The 16,993-nt window shown below is 37.4% G+C and overlaps 1 protein-coding gene across 2 annotated transcripts in view; it reads left to right on the top strand.

Moving 5' to 3' along the window:
* The window catches only part of MACF1 (microtubule actin crosslinking factor 1), a 401,373-nt gene that overhangs the window by 37,382 nt on the left and 346,998 nt on the right, over positions 1–16,993 (top strand). The window lies entirely within an intron of this gene.

A 16,993-nucleotide genomic window follows, 5' to 3' on the forward strand; every position in this document is an offset into this window, starting at 1 on the left:
CTCACCCTGGGGGGGTGACATTTTTTAGTGCTCTGATGGAGAAACCCATTAGCATGAGCCGCTTGTCCACTGCAGTTGTTGAAATTAGGGCTTAGGGTGGTCCAGCCCACTGCAGGTGATAAGAATCTCAAGACACTGAAGGGGGATAAGAATCTGAAGACACTGTTAAGATGACCTGGATGACTGCAGCTGATGGGGGCTAGAGCTTTGAAAGGGGACTTATACTATAGTTTTGTAACTATGAAGATGAAGGGATGGAATCTCTGAAGGGGGTGGGGGGGAGGGGGGTTGACTCTTACTATGGCCCATTTACAGGATGTGTAGGGTAAGGATTTAAACCTGGATTGATTGCTATGGAAACACTGCTCCCAGTGAGTGCTCTCTTGCTGTATATACCAATCTCTAGGATTTGGCACATTTTACCTCTTCTGAGGGTGAATTCTTTTGCTGAGTTTACATTGCGTTTTGGAACCACTATTAAAATAGTGATGGTGGCTTTTTCCTTTTTTTTTCTTCATTGGTTATGTTACTCTATTATCTGGGCCTTGCTGGAAATGAACAAGAACTGAATTTCCAGGATCTACTGAGGAGGAGGAGGAAGAAGAGAAATTGGGGCATAAGACCATTGGTTCTGGTCACTCTTTGCACTCCTCTTCTGTGACTCTGACATCTGCTTGCTAAAAGCTTTTTTCAAGGGCCCATGTTGTTCTTTTGTCTTCCCAGAAGCTCAGAAAGAGAATAGGAAATAGAATATAAAACTACCTTTGATTTCTTTGGGGTTTTGTAGAAGGAATCTGCTAGTTGCTGGTGGCAGTGAGTGTGCACTTTTGGTGGTGAATTGTTCTCCTTGAGGTGGGGGTGAGAGGCAGTTTGGAGCCTAATTGTGTTTCTCAGGGTTCATGTGCTCCTCTTTTGCAGAGAGAAAGATTTGTGTTAGAGCCCAGATTTCAATCCCAAGAGGCTCCCTTGCTGAACAATTCTGCAAGTTAACGACTAACCTAAGCCCAAGGTGGATGAGGAGAAAGTTTTTATAGGCCAGAATCACCATGCATTTCATTTCTTGGACATGTGTGTGTGACCTCCAGATTATAGTTCTGGAAATATAGACATGGCAAGCTTGCTAATTTAACCTTCCTGGATGTGTCAGTATATTTTATGTATGTGAGGGAGGTGTCTTGCTGCTTTCCATAGACTGGGAGATTCTTCTAAATAGCCTAAGACAGAACATTTTTCTTGTACTTGTCCCAATTTGAGGCAGCATAACTGAGTCTAATTTCCTTTCCTTTGACAGTTCTGGGTATAGGATACGATACTTCAGCTCTTGCATACTTATTTATGACACCTACCCAGAGTAGAAGAAGCTTTGTCTTTTTTTTTTTTTTTTTTCTTCCCAGTAACATTCAGGAAGGAAAGTAATGAATGAAGAGCTTTATAAATAGAGCCTGATTGAGTTGCTTGTAAGGGCCCTAACCCCACCATCCTCCCAATACCAGTTCCAATCCAATCTGGGCCAATTTTTGTAAACCCTCTAGGCTTTCCTGCCTACATCAAGTTTTTTGTCAGCTCCCCATGGTTAATCCTATAGGAAATATACAAGGAAAACAAGTTTTTTTAAAAAATTGTTTTGTTTATTTTTTTTTTAAGCCTCTAGCACTCTACTTCTAATAGGGTAGAAGCTCTGTGACAGTTTAAAGCCATTAGAATGAATACTCCTTATTCTTCTCCACAAAATGTGAAAAATATTTCAGGTTCTTGTAACTTTTTTGAGGAGGTTTCCAATAGCAAGGAGCCGTCCTTTTCCCCCAAAACAAGTGACATGTCAATTCTTGAGACCTGAAGTTCCGAATAATAAGGCTCTGGGGTGATTTGGCTAGGGAAAGATGGGCAGTTCTTTTTTAAAAGACTAGTTCTGTTTCAGAAGCTCCCTCTTGTTTTCTGCCCTTTGAGCTATATCACTGCTTGGTTTCCCTTCTTAAGTACTTTGATCTAGTGTATAGGAAGGAATTTGAGTTCCTTTCCCAGACCTCTTATTGTTTTCTTGAGGATAGGAAAGGGTTGAAAAGGTTTGGCCCAAATAAATTGACTTGAGTGCTTGCTGTTCTGCAGTCTGTTTTGTGATAGTTGCAGAGGCGTTCCTCTACTGCACCACTGGAGCTGGGAAGTCCACCTGGCCTGGTATCAGGGTTCTTTGTTAAGTTTGTTTTGTGGGACTCCTGCTTTTCCAGACTTGTGAGAATTCCCCTTATACTATAAGGAGTGTATTGTCTGCTGAATAGAAGTGTGTGCTGAAAGTAGTCGGGTGACTCAGGAGGAGGGGGGTAGTTTGTATAGACAATGTCAGGAACTAGTTTTGAAGAGAGATGGGAAGCTGATATTGAAAAAGCTGGGGTTCCACCCTCTTGGAGATAGTCACAAAAATACTTTCCTCTCTCTCTGTGTTATTACTGAATTTAGAACTTCCAAGCATCAACTTCTGCCACCTTTCTGAATTCTACCTTTATCATCTGTCAAATCATGGAATCAGACTTTCTTTTTAAGTGCTATTCCTGAATTGGAGTCAGATCTAGGTTTCATTCCCAACTCCAATATCTTTACTTGATATGTGGGATCCCTCTCTGGATCTGTTTCCTTATCTTAAAATGGGGATAACAGCATGTGTATTCCATTGGTCATAAGGTTGTGAAAGAAAATGCCATATAAAATGTCTATAGAAGTATTATAAGGAATTTGAGTTCCTTTCCCAGACCTCTTATTGTTTTCTTGAGAATAGGAAAAGGTTGAAAAGGTTTGGCCCAAATAAATTGACTTGAGTGCTGCTGTTCTGCAAGTCTGTTTTGTAGGCTTGATGTCAAACTTCAGGTTTGGAATGAGAAAAGTCTTTTGCAAATTTGTAGAATGCTTAATAAAAAATGACCTGTTACTTTAAATTCATTTAGCTTGTCTTTGTATAGATGTAAAATATCCAGAAACATACGTTGTATCACAGAAGGGGTAAGGATGAGAGGGTTGCTCATAATTGATGCATTTATTTTGTTTTTAACTCAGATTTTGCTGGGAGTGGAATGGCACTGCTTGCAACTAACCACATTGGGAATGGTTGTCAGGCATGTATCTGCTAGAACTTCCTGGCAACTATTTTCTTATGTGCCAATAGTAAGCATGGCCAAAATAAGGTTAGATAATTTAGTATGTGTTTAGAATATTTCTTGCTCTACTACCCAATTTCTTATCTTGTAGACTTCTTCCCTGGAAGTCAATAAGTCAATATAGAGGTTTTTGTTCCTTTAAATTGTACAGCAAAAATGTACATTGTACATCCTTCTTGCCTAATGTTGGATCTACTTTGAGAGACTGATAGTGAGTTTACATTGGCATAGTTTTGATTGGGACTTTTTAGAAGGATGGTCTTGATATCTATAGTGTGTTGTTGTTGAGCAGGACAGAAAGCTTAGTTCAGACTGAAGCAAACCATTTTTCTATTCAGAATAAACTCTTTTAAAAAAATTATTATAGCTTTTTATTTGCAAGATATATGCATGGGTAATATTTCAGCTTTGATAATTGCAAACCTTTTGTTCCAATTTTTCCCCTCCTTCCCTCCACCCCCTCCCCCAGATGGCAGATAGACCAATACATGTTAAATATGTTAAAGTATATGTTAAATACATTCTATGTATACATGTCCATACAGTTATTTTGCTGTATAAGAAGAATCGGACTTTGGAATAATGTACAATTAACCTATGAAGGAAATAAAAAATTCAAGCAGACAAAAACAAAGGGATTAGAAATGCTATATAGTGCTTCACATTCATTTCCCAGAGTTCTTTTGCTGGGTATAGCTGGTTCTATTCATTATTGAACAAATGGAACTGATTTGGTTCAAATCTGTTCATCTTATTGTTGAAGGGAGCCACGTCCATCAGAATTGATCATCATAGTATTGTTGTTGAAGTATACAATGATCTCTTGGTCCTGCTCATTTCAGTCATCATTAGTTCATATAAGTCTCTCCAAGCCTTTCTGTACTCATCCTGCTGGTCATTTCTTACAGAACATTAATATTCCATAACATTCATATACCACAGTTTATTCAGCCATTCTCCATTCTCTAATTGATTGGCATCCACTCAGTTTCCAGTTTTTGGCCACTACAAAGAGGGCTGCCACAAACACAGAATAAAGTCTTGAAGACTAAAGCTGTTCTTATGACCTTCCTCACAGGGGTTGTTGTGAGGAAAGTGCTTTATAAAATATAAACTGCTATATAAAAGAAAGTGAATACTAAATTGTGTATAAAATTTTACATTTTTCAAAGCATTTTCATATCCATATCATTCTTTCTCTAGTTTCTGTGCCTTTTCATAGCATGTTACCCACGAATTCTCTCCTTTCTCACCTCTGTGTCTTGGACCCCCTTCTCCTATCAAGGCTACCTTGAGTGCTGTCTCTTTTGACATCATCTATAAATGTTTGTTAAACACCTATCACGTGCCAGTCACTCTGCTAAGTTACATAGAAAAGCAAAACACATCGTCTCTGCCCTTAAGGAAACTCACATTCTTATGACTTTTTCCTGATTCTCTTCATTGTTAGTACACTCCTCTGAAAAGATTTTGTATGTATTTTGTATTTATTTATCTATTCACCTGTTAGTCTCCCTCCCCAATAGACATTAAACTATTCCAGAGCAGGAATTTTGATTTTATATCCTTAGCATTTAGCATATCTAATCCAGAATCACAGGAGACTTTAGTGGTTAATTTAGTTTGTCATACTTGAAAGAAATGTCCAGGTATATATATATATACACACACACATATATACCTGCTAAATGCTGATGGAAGTTTTCTAACCTGAACTCATCATCTCCTGAGGTACAGCCCATTTTCCTTTTGGATGGCTCCAGCTGTTTGTTTTGACATCAGGCCTATGATTTGCCTCTTTGTAATGCCAATCTATTTTCTGTTGTGCTCTTCATGTACAGAAAAGGGTGCTGTGGCCACTCTACACTGTGACAGTATAAGTACAGTACATTTTCTGTTCCTTATTCTGCGCTCTTTGATCAAACAGAATAAGTCTAATCTACTTCCATGTGACAGCCTTTCATACCACCTAGACATTTAATCAAGAAGTATTTAGTAAATGTCTAACATGTTCTGAATGCTGGGGTTACAAAGACCCAAGTGAATTAGTCCTTACTCTCAAGGAACGGACGTCTTGACTGTAAGATGAAATGTATATAAATAGGTATATATAGAAGACTTATTAAAAATACAAATGGACCTTGGTGGGCCAGGGGCAGGCACTCTTAGCTGAGTTGATCAGACAAGACTTTATGTAAGAGATGGTACTTGAGCTAAGTCTTGTAGGAAACCAAAGATTTCAGGAGATTGGAGTGGGAAAGAAGGACTTTCCAGGCATGAGTGGTAGCTATTGCAAGGCCCAAAAATGAGAAATACTGTGGTATGTGAAGAATAGCAAGAAGATCAATTTAAGTAGACCATAGAATATGGAAAGGGCAATAATGAGAAATAAGGTTAGAAAGGTAGGAATTGAGCCAGGTTATGAAGAGCTTCAACCGTCTCAGAGGAATTTATGTCTTATCCTATTTGTGATAGGAAGTCATTGCAATTTATTTAGGGGATGGGTAGAGACTAGCACTTTAGGAAAAATGTTTTTTGTGAGGAATGGACTGGAATAGGGATAGACTCAAGGCAGGGATACCTATAAAAAGGCAAAAAAAGACAAAACCTACCCTCTTGTCCTGTCCAGAGGTTAAAAGGGTCTGAACCAGAGTGATGGCTATGAGAGTGGAGAGAAGAGGACATTTGTAAGAAATATTGTGGAGATAAAAGGAGATGATAGATATGAGCTGCAAGATTAGGCAGTTGATTAGATATATGAGGTGAATAAACAAGGAGTCAAAAATGACTGAAACTAGGAGACTGGAAGGATGGCCGTGTTCTTGATGGAAACAGGAAAGTTTAGGTAAAGAGCTCATTTGGAGAAAGATGATAAGTTGCATTTTGAACATATTGAATTTAATATGGACATACACTTTAAAATGTATAACGTCCAGTAAGCAGTTGATTATGCAGAACTAGAATATTAATACATTTGTTCAAATTGTTCCTTATAGTGCCCTTTGAAGTAGGCAGGGCTGGTATCTTTGTTTGTCATTTGGGAAAACTGAGACAGATGCAAAATAATCTCTTGGTTTCAATACAGCCTCTGTTGTGAAGCTTCTTTTTAGAATGAGATGGATCCTAGAACTGGAAGGAATGGTTTCTAGACAGAACAATAGAGTAATTACTACATCTGGACATAGATAACTAGTAATTCATGAACTGTGTAGAGAGTTGTCAGGCTAGGAAGTTAAGAGCTTTGGAGAACTAAATGTTGCTAAAATAATAAAATTGTGCATGTAGTAACCATTGCATCTGGAAACTCTTGCTTCCGTCTCCTGCTTGTTTGACAAATGCTGTAATGTGGTTCAAGGAAATGCATCAGCAGTGTCTCACGCTACACTATTATAGACTTTTCAGCACCTGTTCCAGTTCCAAATATTTTTCCATGGGGAAAAATACTATAAGCCTGATAAGTGCAACATCTTGAAGTTGGTAATCATGAATTAAAAATCACACTTTACAACCTGTAGAGCATTCTACATGTTAAAGACACATAGATTACATAAAGTATATTGAAGTGTTTACTATACCAGGTATTGTGTGTGAAATGGCATAAATAGCATGTAATAGCTCCCCTTCAATTCTTCAATTCCCAATTTAGTTCTCCCTTATAGTCTTTTTTTTTTTTAATAGCTTTTTATTTACAAGTTATATGCATGGGTAATCTTATAGCACTGACATTTGCCAAACCTTTTGTCCCAGTTTTTCCCCTCCTTCCCCCCATCTCCTCCCCCAGATGGCAGGTTGACCAATATATGTTAAATATGTTAAAGAATAAATTAAATACAATATAAGCATACATGTTCAAACAGTTATTTTGCTGTACAAAAAGAATCTGACTTTGAAATAGTACACTATTAGCCTGTGAAGGAGATCAAAAATGCAGGCGGACAAAAATATAAGGATTGGGAATTCTGTGTAATGGTTCATTGTAATGGGCTGAAGCTTGAGTTGATGCACTGAGGTTCCAAGCACGTGAGGCTAAATAGCAATTGGACGATATTCTATTAATATATGCTTGGAGAAAGAATGGCCCTGTCCACTCTCTGTGCAAGTTTTGATGTGTTGTATAGGAAATGATGTAGAGATGATTTTGGTGGGTGGAGAGAGAAAGGCAGAGAGACTGCTGGTCAGGTTCCTGTCGAGACAGCTCTCACTTCCTATTGCCATTCTCCTTCACCTCAACAAAGAATAAAGATTGAGGATTTTCTCTTAACCTGAATTCCTGACTCTGGCTGATTTTAAAACACGTGGTCATCACAGTTCATAGTCATCTCCCAGAGTTCTGTCTCTGGGTGTTACTGGCTCAGTTCATTACTGCTCTATTGGAACTGATTTGGTTCATCTCATATGGAGATGGCCACTTCCATCAGAATTGATCATCATATAGTATTGTTGTTGAATTATATAATGATCTCCTGATCCTGCTCATTTCACTCAGCATACCCCCTATAGTCTTAAGAACTTTATGATGTCAACAACCTTTCTTTCTTGAAAGTTATTAAGAACTTTTTGGCTTGGGAAGTAAGTCAAGATGCTTTCCTCTTTCTAGACTGCCCTCTAAGTATTCTGGAGCACATTAACACATGTATTTTTGTCCAAAGTTAAACTCATTATCTTTTCCCCTAAACCTTCTCCCCTTCCAAACTTTCCTATTATTGTCAAGGGCATTACCATCCTCTCAGTCCTTCAAGCTTAAAACTTAGGCATTATCCTTGACTTCTCTCTATCTCTTATTTCCAGTATATAATCGGTTGCCAAGCTTCGTCAATTCCATCTTTACAGCATCTCTTGAATATGCTCTCTTCTGTCTTCTGACACTGCCAGTACCAGGATACAGGCCCTCTTCACTCATCCCTTCTGCCTAGATTATTTCGATAGTCTGCTGGTTGGTCTACTTGACACAGGTCTCTTTTCCATTACATTCCATTTTACCTTTGGCTATCATTAAAGACTTTTCTAAAGCATGAGTACTACTATGTCATCCCTTGTTTCAATAAACTCCAGGAGCTCCCTATCACCCATACTGTTAAAAACAAAGATTCTCTGTTTGGCATTCAAAACCCTTTATAACTTACTCTCTTCCCCTATCTTTCCAGTCTTCTTATACCTTACTCTCCAATCTAGTGAAACTGGATCGTTGTTCCAGAAATCATACACTCTTTAGCTCCTTGCATTTTCTCTGTGCATCCCACATGTTCTCCCTCCTCATCTCCACCTACTCCCTTTCTTGGCTTCCTTTAAGTTCCAGCTACAATTCTACTGCAAGCTCGATGAAAATTCTCACTAGAAAAGATTACTTCTTTATTTAGTGCTCCCAAAAAACTACTTTGATGACCTAGAAAAAATAACAACAAAGTTCATATGGAAAAACAAAGAATTTCAAGGGAATTAATGAAAAAAAATCAAATGAAGGTGGCCTAGCTCTACCAGATCTAAAATTATATTATAAAGCAGCAGTTACTAAATCTACCTGGTATTGGCTAAGAAATAGATTAGTTGATCAATGGAATAGATTAAGTTCAAAGGACAAAACAGCCAATAACTTTAATAATATAGTGTTTGACAAACCCAAAGACCCCAGTTTTTGGGATAAGAATGCATTATTTGACAAAAATTGCTGGGAAAATTGGAAATTAGTATGGCAGAAACTAGGCATTGACCCACACTTAACACCATACACCAAGATAAGGTCAAAATGGGTTCATGACCTAGGCATAAAGAATGAGATTATAAAGAAATTGGAAGAGCATAGGATAGTTTACCTCTCAGACCTGTGGAAGAGGGAGGAATTTATGACCAAAGAAGAACTAGAGATCACTATTGACCACAAAATAGAAAATTTTGATTACATCAAATTGAAAAGTTTTTGTACAAACAAAGCAAATGCAGACAAGATTAGAAGGGAAACAATAAACTGGGAAAACATTTTTACAGTCAAAGGTTCTGATAAAGGCCTCATTTTCAAAATATATAGAGAATTGACTCTAATTTATAAGAAATCAAATCATTCTCCAATTGATAAATGGTCAAAGGATATGAACAGACAATTCTCAGACGAAGAAATTGAAACTATTTATAGACATATGAAAATATGCTCCAAGTCATTATTAATCAGAGAAATGCAAATTAAGGCAACTTTGAGATACCACTACACACCTGTCAGACTGGCTAGAATGACAGGGAAAGATGATGCAGAATGTTGGAGGGGATGTGGGAAAACTGGGACACTAATACATTGTTGGTGGAATTGTGAATACATCCAGCCATTCTGGAGAGCAATTTGGAACTATGCTCAAAACGTTATCAAACTGTGCATACCCTTTGATCCAGCAGTGTTTCTACTGGGCTTATACCCCAAAGAGATACTAAAGAAGGCAAAGGGACCTGTATGTGCCAAAATGTTTGTGGCAGTCCTGTTTGTAGTGTCCAGAAGCTGGAAAATGAATGGATGCCCATCAGTTGGAGAATGGTGGAATAAATTGTGGTATATGAATGTTATGGAATATTATTGTTCTGTAAGGAATGACCAGCAGGATGAATACAGAGAGGACTGGCGAGACTTACATGAACTGATGCTAAGTGAAATGAGCAGAACCAGGAGATCACTATATACCTCAACAATGATACTGTTTGAGGATGTATTCTGATGGAAGTGGATCTCTTTGATGAAGAGAGCTAATCCAGTTTCAATTGATCAAGGCAGCTACACCCAAAGAAAGAACACTGGGAAATGAATATAAACTGCTTGTATGTTTGTTTTTCTTCCCGGATTATTTATACCTTCTGAATCCAATTCTCCCTGTGCAACAAGAAAACTGTTCAGTTCTGCACACATATATTGTATCTAGGATATACTGTAACCTATTCAAGATGTAAAGGACTGTTTGCCATCTGGGGGAGGGGGGTAGAGGGAGGGAGGGGAAAAATCGGAACAGAAGTGAGTGCAAGGAATAATGCTGTAAAAAATTACCCTGGCATGGAAAAGATTAATTCAGTAGTTTCATAGGCTGGATTATTAAGGGAAGATTCAAAAGGCAGGGAAAATAGGAGGCTGTTGTACAACTTGTTCCTTCTTTACTTTGTGTTTCTCTTGGGATTAAAAACTCTGCAGTACCAGGTTTGTGCTCCTTCTGCTTTCTTATTTCTATGTATTTCTATGACTGGAAGTGATGTATGGCAAAAGCTATGTGAGTCATAAATCATGAGTCTCAGTCCTTCACCATCCTATTTCTGGCACTCTCTCCCCAGCATTCTTCACATGTGGCCCCTAGGCACTCACACATTCTTTCTTCTGGGATGATTTGGTACTTTTGGAGACATAGCATAATCTTAGAGAAGGAGGGCTAAGTAAGCTGTTGTAGTTCAAAGTGGTGGTTTTTCCATAGATAGGAAGAGGCAGCCCTGAAGACATGGAGAACAGGTCTAACCTATATAAAATTTCAGTGGTATAAGAGACCTCAGAGGTAATCTAAATCATCTACAATAACTCTAACAAATGGTCATGTAAATTCTACCTGAAAGACCTTCATTGATGGGAAACACTTGGACAGGAATACCTTCGATCTCATTTTCCCAAAGTGGTCATTCAACTTCCACTTGAAGAATTACAAGTGATGGCAAATACTCTACATCTCAAGGCAACCCAACATTTTAAAAAGTGTTTCAACAGTGGCTTAAACTGTTAGGAAATTTTTTTCCTTACATTGAAGCAGAACCTGCTTCTGTAACTTCTAACTCTTAATTCTGGCCTTTGGGACTAAGCAAAATAAATATTCATACCTCCATACCTTTTAATAGTATCCCTTCAGCTACTTGAAAATAGTTTTCAATATCTCCCTCTCCCCCTCTCTGCTTTTCTTCTCCAGGTTTAATAACTCCTGTTCCTTTGACTAATGTTTATATGGCAGAGTTTGAGTACCCTCATTATACTGGTTTCACTTCTGAGATATTTTGCAGCTTGTGTCAGTGTTACTTTTATGTGGTGCCTAGAATACAGCAAAGAGAGTCATATCATAGCAGAGTACAGTGGGACTTTAATTTTCTTATTTTAAATACTCTGTTTCTTCTAATGTAGCTTATGATTAAACTAGCTTTTTTTGCCTAACATTTTATACTGTTGACTCATATTGAACTTGAAGTCTTCAAAACCATTTATCTATATGAACAATTGTCTAGTCATATCTCTCCCATATTGTAATTTTTTTTATTATAGCTTTTTATTTATAAGTTATATGCATGGGTAATTTTATATCATTGACAATTGCCAAACCTTTTGTTCCAATTTTTCCCCTCCTTCCCCCCATTCCCTCCCCCAGATGGCAGGTTGACCACATATTGTCATTTTGCAGTTGATTTTTTTTAAACCTCTTATACAACTTTATATTTATACTTCAATGGATGTGATTTCATAAATTTGGATATGCCTTCTACTGTTGCATTCATGCCTTATAATCCTTTGTGATTCTTGTTCTCGTTCCTCCATAAAGGAACTATCCAAATCATTTGAGTCCTTTTTCTAGATCTTAAGATATGTTACAAATGCTATTGATACACTCAGCTTGTGCATCTATTTTCTGACACTACATGACTGATTTCTTTTCCATTATTCATGTCCTCAGCAGTCTCTTATTATAAGTTATAATTAGTAATATGCTACTACCTATTCCATTTACTATGGCTATTTGTATTTTGTCCTTTGGACAGTCTCCAGTTTTGACTCTTCTGAGGGTAAGGTATCACTGTTCAAAGCCATAGGGCATCATTGGAAGAATATTGGTGGTTTAAAAAAAATGGAATTTTGAAGAAGGGACATCTTGATTCAAAATCCATTTTTTCTATTAATTATCGTAGCCTCTTGAAATTTTTAAAAAATTCTGATTGTGGCAATATGTTAGCTATCCAACCCAATTTTTTTTAGCATCTGAAAATCTGATAATTTAACCTCCACATCTATGGTTTTATCCATGTCACTGATTAAATGTGTTGAACTTGAACAAGTTTTAGTGTCAGAGTGCTAGTGTTCTCTACTTGAGACTCTCTACCATATCAGAAATTTAATTAAAATTGGTTATATTCAGTAATTGAAGGATTTCAGGAATCCAACCAAATCTACATTCAGTTCATACCCTTCCATCTTGTTCAGAAGGATATTGTGAGAGACTTGGACAATATCTTATAGAAATGCACGCACATGCATGTGTGCATGTGCGCACACACATACATACAATATCTATGATATTCCCTAATCTTTCAGTTATTAATACTATCAGAAGGACATAATAATAGCCAGCATTTATATAGCACCTACTATGTACCAGGCACTGTGCTAAGTATTTTACTTTTTATTTGATTTGATTGTAGCTGGTTGATACTGTTATTAATCCTATTTTCAGAGGAGAAAGGGTGCAGCTAGGTAGTGCTATGGGAATAGTGCTTGGCTTGGAGTCAGGAAAACTGTAGTTCAGATCTAGCCTTAGACATTTAGTAACTCTGTGACTTTGGAAAAGTCATTGAACCCTTTTAAAATGGGCTGAAGAAGGGAATAGCATCAGTATCTTTGCAAAGAAAACCCCAAGTGGACTCATAAAGATTCGGACATGACTGAAACAACTGTATAATAACACAGATGAAGAAACTGAGGCTATAAAAGGTCAAATGACTTTCTCAGGGTTACCCAGCAAGTAAGTATCTGAGTTTAGATTTAAATTCAAGTCTTCCTGATTTCAGGCCCCATACTTTAACCTCTTGGAGATCACTACTTTTTTTTCTGCGTGTAAAACATAACCATTCTTAGTGGGATCTGGACTTTTTGCCAGGAATTGAAGTTAAGACCACTGGTTGATAATAAAAGAGTCTAAAGTTAAACTTTAAATATTTTTTAACCTCTTAGAGATCACTTTTTTTCCTGTGTACAAAACATACCATTCATATTGGGATCTGGACTTTTTGTCAGGAATTGAACTTAAGACCACTGGTTGATAATAAGAGTCTAAAGTTAGACTTTAAATCTTTTCATTCTTTCTTTATTATAAGATTGACCAAGATGATACCTTCTTCTTCTTCAGATCAGGAATTTTCACGGATTGAGAAAATTTTTATATTTGGTTCTCAGGTTTTTCTGTCAAGCAGATATTTTTCTGGTATTTCTAAACTTTGTATTCAAGTTTGTCTTCTTCAAAGACTTCAAAGCTCCAGTGAGCTCTGCCTATGATAAAGCCCACACATATCTCATACTTTGAATAAGCTTACATTTGTTTGAAATCCATACCGGAATATTATAGTCTTCACTATACTTGACATCACTTCTCCTCTTTTGATGCTTGTATATATCTGTAATTATCACTTTATTGATTTCATATGAGGGTTTTTTTTTTTTTTTTTAGCTTTCTTATTTTGTCTCCCCAGTAAAACTTATAGTTACTTTGGCACTTTCAAAGTGTCAAAATTGGAGGAGCCTTAGAGCATAGAACGTCTGGAAGGTTCTGGAAGGATGACAGAATTTGAGTTGGTAGGGATTGCAAGGGGAACCAACTTGTATATTAATAAAGGTCCTCTTATAGCATCCTCAACAAGACTTTAAATGAAGGAGAATTTGCTACTTTCTAAAGCAGCCTATTTTCTTTTGAGGGATAATTAATTATGATTGTTAGTAATTTTTATCTTAAGCCTAAGCTTCCTCCTAGCAGCTTTCATCCATTACTCTTGGTTTTGCCTTCTCAAGTCAAGCAGAACAAGTCTAATCTTTCTTCTTGGATATAACAGCTTTTCATATCCTTAAAGCCAATAATCATGTTCTTCCCAATTCTTCTTTTCCTCACTTCCTTCTCATTTGGTTTGAACATGGCACCCTTCACCTTACTGGTATTGTTTTTCATGCTCTCCAATTTATCACTGCTCTTCCTAAAATGTAGCACCCAGAATTGGAGCCAATATTCCATAAGTGGTCTGTCCAGGGCAGGACAGAGGGAGTATTGTTCCCTTCTCATTTCTGAGACCTGAACCTTTCTTGCTGTACCTCAGGATCACATTTGTTTTCTTGCTAATGTATTACACTATTGTGATTAGAATTTCAGAGCTGAAAATGTCCTTTAGAACATATATTTAAATCTGAAGGGACTTTAAAAATCATTAATCCAGACCTTTTATTTTACTAATGGGAAGACTGAGTAACCAAGTGGTTAAGTGATTTGATCTACTTTATATAAGAAGCTACTTTTTTTTTTCTATTTTTAATAGCTTTTTATTTTACCAAGTATATGCAAAGATAGTTTTCATCATTCACCTTTGCAAAACATTGTGTTCCATAATTTTTCCCTCCCTCTCTTATCGCCTTCCATAATCAACAAGCAATCCAATATAGATTAAACATGTGCAGTTCTTCTAAACATTCTAACATTCTAAACATATTAACATTCATCATGCTGCACAAGATAGATCAGATTAAAAGGTGAAAGAAAAAAATGAGAAAAAAAGCAAGCAAGCAAACAAACAACAACAAAAAAATAAGATAGAATAAATACTATGCTTTGATCAATATTCAGTCTGCACAGTTCTCTCACTGGAGGTGCATGACTCTGCATCACAAGTCTATTGACATTGCCTTGAATCAACTCATTGTTGAAGAGAGGCAACTCCATCACAGTTGATCATATAATCTTGTTTCTAGGTACAATGTTTTCTTGGTTCTATTCAAAAAGCTGCTTTGAGTACCCTGTGAAACACTTAATAAATAGAGAGTTCAGCAGATATTTGTTAATTTGGTATGACTTAGAAGTGACTGATCTTGTAGCTTTTCTTACCTGTAGTTTTTAACCTCCATCCAAAGAAGAAATATAGAGAGTGTAAGCTTTATTGGTCAAACTATAAACAGTTGGTCAAACCAAAAACCAAAAATAAAGGGATCTTTGTCGGTCAAACCCTAGAGAGTAGATGTATCTGACATTTAGGAGCACTCTTGAATCTTTTTGGTTGACTTGGTTTGGCTATTGTTGTACTTGGGAAATCCTATGGGATGATGTTTGTGAGGAAAGTTGCTGATTTAAGAGAGGCCATTCTTTTGGGTGAAGGGCTGGGGTGGGCTGAATTTTTGGCAAGACAAGACAGAGCTACTATTGTGGAAGATGTAGCCTCTCCCTGTTTGTTTTGGCTCTTGGATAGTGAGTATAGTAGAGTTGTTCTCCTGACTCTGCCTTACCTCAACATGTTCATTGTAATCACCACCTTCCAGAGTGTGGTAAGGCTCTTTGTCTATCTGGTTTTCATATCGAGGAATGATATTGATGTATTGATTGCACTTCCTATTGCTGGATGCTTGTTGGTTTCTTTTTCCATTGCTTCAGAGGATATTGCATACTGTTTTGGGCCTCATTCAGAGGGAGAGGTGGAGGCTTATGACACTTTTCGCCTTTAGCTTTTTCTTGTTTCTGGACCTGTCTTCCTAGTGTGAGTTGTCTTCTGCTCCCGTTTTTATAGGTTCTGGCTCCAGACTGGATGAACTTAACATGAGTCACCTCAGGGAGTGGAAGGCGTGTCACCACTAATTTGGAGAATCTTTGATCTTATTTCAGTCTCTGATTTAAGAGATGGAGGTGTTTGGAATTGACTTGTCCTGTGGAATTTCACCCTCTTTCCTCCAGATTTGTATGAATGTTATGTATCTTGCCTCTGTTGTAGTTGTTGATCCCCACTAAGAGTTTAATTTTATTCAGCATATGGTTATTGAACACATTCTACATGTTTGATTCAAGAAGCTGTGACAAGGGTTCTGGTTTCAAAGAACCAACAATCTAATAGAGATGTGAGACAGCGTGTGCAGTGGTATGAGCATTGCCCTACACACTGAGTACCAGACCTTTGTTCCATCTCGATTCCCACACTTACCAGCAGTGTGACCATGGACAATTCTCATCTTCTTAGAGTCTTAAGTTTCCTCATCTGTACAGTGTTGTGCCTGCCCTCCTGCTTTGGGGTGAGACTCAGATGAGATGAGCCTTTGTGAGGCTGGGAAAGTCTTAAAGTCCTCAATAAATATTAATTATTGTGATTATTTTTATGCCACAGGAGGCAGCCTGCTGCAGGAGAAAGAGTCGTGGCTCTCCAGCATCACAGGAGCAGGGTTCCCACCTTGCCTCTGATGTTTACTATTTACATGATTTTGAACAAGTTACTGAACTTTCCTCCACTTCAGTTTCTTCAGTTGTAAAATGAGAGACCAGATGAGAATGGCTTCTGTCATCCTTTCTGAGTCTAGATTTATGATGGCTGTAATTCTGTTATCCAAGCTCAGTGTAAAGAGAGTGGTCCAGACAAATCACTGTGAGAAATTTGGAAGGAGGGAAAGATCACTTTCACTTGGGGTAAAGCAAAAAATCATTAAAAGTGGCATAGGGGGAGGTGGCACCTGAGGAAGAAGTAGGGACAGAAAAGAGTTTCTAAGAAAAGGGACATCAGTCCATTTCAGGGATGGATGAAGCAAACAAAAGACAAAGAAACTGAGAGGGCAGAGCTGAGATGGGAGATGAAAAATAAAGCAAAGAATATATGAAAAGGAGTTAGTTGGCCTTGAATTCCTGGATTAGCAGCTTATATTTTGATAGTTCATAAAGACCTATTGACAATTTTTGGGTAGATCTGTAGCATAATCATAGGTACATAGAATTACTTGGGCAGTAACATGGAGAAATACTGGATGATAAGATACCATGACTATCACTGTCATCCTTACCTTCAGCAAAAAGCATAAGAGCTTCTTTGAATGTGGCATTGTATAAAATGATTTTATGGATATAGCTTTTGCCTGT

This window comes from Antechinus flavipes, chromosome 3 (genome assembly GCF_016432865.1).
Source record: "Antechinus flavipes isolate AdamAnt ecotype Samford, QLD, Australia chromosome 3, AdamAnt_v2, whole genome shotgun sequence".
Lineage (NCBI taxonomy): Eukaryota > Metazoa > Chordata > Mammalia > Dasyuromorphia > Dasyuridae > Antechinus > Antechinus flavipes.